The sequence below is a fragment of the Otolemur garnettii genome, unplaced genomic scaffold (assembly GCF_000181295.1).
Source record: "Otolemur garnettii isolate 467f Iridium unplaced genomic scaffold, OtoGar3 scaffold00003, whole genome shotgun sequence".
NCBI classification, from domain to species: Eukaryota; Metazoa; Chordata; class Mammalia; order Primates; family Galagidae; genus Otolemur; species Otolemur garnettii.
Window position 1 is genome coordinate 47,951,804 of NW_003852398.1, and position 2,829 is coordinate 47,954,632.

The 2,829-nt window shown below is 38.2% G+C and overlaps 1 protein-coding gene across 1 annotated transcript in view; it reads left to right on the top strand.

Annotated features, from left to right (window-relative positions):
• The window catches only part of MARCH3 (membrane associated ring-CH-type finger 3), a 151,297-nt gene that overhangs the window by 1,146 nt on the left and 147,322 nt on the right, over window positions 1-2,829 (top strand). The window lies entirely within an intron of this gene.

Here is a 2,829-nt window from a genome sequence, read left to right on the forward strand (position 1 = left end):
GTATACCATGGAATATTATGCAGCCTTAAAGAAAGATGGAGACTTTACCTCCTTCATGTTTACATGGATGGAGCTGGAACAGATTCTTCTTAGCAAAGTATCTCAAGAATGGAAGAAAAAGTATCCAATGTACTCAGCCCTACTATGAAAGTAGTTTATAGCTTTCATACAAAAGCTGTACCCCAATTATAGCCCAAGAATATGGGGAAGAGGAGGAGGAGGATGGGTGGAGGGAGGGTGATTGGTGGGACCAGACCTATGGTCCATCTTACAAGGGTACATGTGAATCTTTCTAAAGGCAGAATATAAATGTCTTTACACAATAACTAAGAAAATGCCATGAAGGCTATGTTAACCAAATTGTATATAAAACCAGCACACTGACTGCATTAATGTACACAGCTATGATTTAATCAAAAAAATAAAAGAGTCTCCAGTTTGTGGACAGCATACCACTGGATTTTTCAGACTTCATAATCAAGTAAGCCAATTCCTCATAATGAATAATATATATATATATATGTGTGTGTGTGTGTGTGTGTGTTCTGTTACTCTGGACAACCCTGACTCATTCAGAATCTTTTTTTCCCCCTGAAGACATGATCCTCCCTTTTTAAATGGTTGTCCTTGGGGTCATTAATTTTGTTATGAAGTTTTAAAACTAAGAGTAATTTTTCTTTATTCCTGACCAATTTGTCTAGTTTTATATCAGGCCATCATTTTCTATGATTGTTACAGCCTTCCATCAGACTCATCCTCGGTGGTTATCAATTTTTAAGAAGTTCAGTGTAATTTTTCTTCTGGGGAATGTATGATGAGATCCCACCCCTATTTCTGTTATCGCATTTTAACACTCTCATATGGGGGATTTTGTCATTCAAATGTAATGATAGCATTGTGTGTGTAGTGTCGTATTGGGGCTGCAGACACTGGCTGAAAAATCTGTTACAAAAATATCTCCTGGCTTTGGTGTACAAACCAATGTCATATTTTAGTTTGCTAAAAACACCTACATGATACTTTGTAGTCAAGATAACAATCAGTATTTCAAAGTACCTTGGTATTAGTCATCTTTTTCATCTCTGTGAAATTGTTCAGAAGCATCCCTGTCGGTTCACAGACAGGAAAATAGGATATGTAAGGCTGATGACTTGCCCAAGGTCTCATAGTGACTACACTACAGAGCTGGTATTAAAATCTCCAGCTTATGACTCTATATCTTTGCTAAGATCTTTAGCTCAGCCTCTTCAAATTATGAACAATTTTCAAAGTAAATATACATTGAGAGAAGTGGTAAGAAACAAAGATGGGGAAAAATACTACCCATTGAAGTAATGTTTTCCTCCACTCAAGGGGTGTTGGACACATCTTTCTATTTTGGTGAACTCATTCCCATTACAGCTTCCAAAATATTTGGTAATCAAAGAATAAGGATGCTGAGGGCCCTTTCCACCATTTCTATTGATAGAATGAAGGGCAACAATCCAACGGGATGAAAATAAGTTGAATTTACACATGTGAAGAGGAATGTTCAGAACACACTATTTTCCTGTTTCAATATCCTTTTCTCCTTTTTGGCAGTCAGTACTCCTTAAGTGGAATGCATTTGCAGTACTTTGTAACCATTCTCACAGTGCCCCCTTAGGCAGCTAACCACAGTGGGCCAATTCTGCCACTGCTGTTTTACAGCCAAGGAAGTAAGGGCAACAGGTTCAATGACTGCCAGAAGCACTTAACACAAATTAGAATCCATGGCTCCTACCAGTCACATCCTACTGAAATTTAGGTTCTAAAATTTTATCTCAGTGTCAGGAGTAATAGCACCTAAAGACAAATCTGCTTACCATCCACAAAAGGACCATCCCTGCTTCCACGGTGCTACCTGAACCTTCTCATTCTCTATCCATTCCACAAATTTCCTCATTCTTGTAGGGAAAGAAATGCGCTTTCATGAAACAGGTTGCAACTTAATGAATGACTTCCATGTCCAGATTTTCATTGCTTTTTGTTTTACACAGAGGGTATAAGCATGGGTTCTTGGACTACCAACAGATCTCATTTTCCCTTATAGAATATGACAATGGCCTAAACTCAAGAAAGCATTAAGGGGAACTGGCAACCCAAGGAATATTAGTTTTATGTCCAAGTAATAAGATCTTGCTAAAAGCCAATTATGACAAAAGACGGTGCAGAAATTCGAATGCGGTTTGAATATGCTGTCTCTTCCATATCACCTGTTCTACAAGGGAAAATAAAACCCCTTGTCCAAGAACCCATGGATGATCACATCTGCATGAAACAAACAGAAAACCTTAGAAATGAGGCCATGAAAGTCAGCTGTTTAATTCCAACTTATTTCATCAAAGGAAATTCTTTTCTTTTTTAAATACCTAATATAAGTACTACTCTAAGGATAGTCACTGGCCAGAGTTTGGCTCTTATTATTATCAAGGTGATTTTTAAAATAATCATGAGCACCCTGTGAAGGCTTTCCTACATGGTAAGCACTGTAGGCACACTTTTCTTTAGTTATATCCTTAAGTGTGGCAGGAAAAATCCAGGGAAATGTATTTCTGCCATGAGAATTTCCTGACAATTCCAATCAAAGATGATGTTCCATGGCAGCCTTTGATGAAGAGGTTTGCAGAGGTTCATGAAATCAAACAGGATAACACAGTATTTATTTATTTATTTAGAGACAGACTCTCACTATGTCACCCTCAGTAGAGTGCTGTCACGTCATAGCTCACAGCAACCTCAAACTCTTGGGCTTAAGTGATTCTCTTGCCTCAGCCTCCCAAATAGCTAGGACTACAGGCACCTGCCACA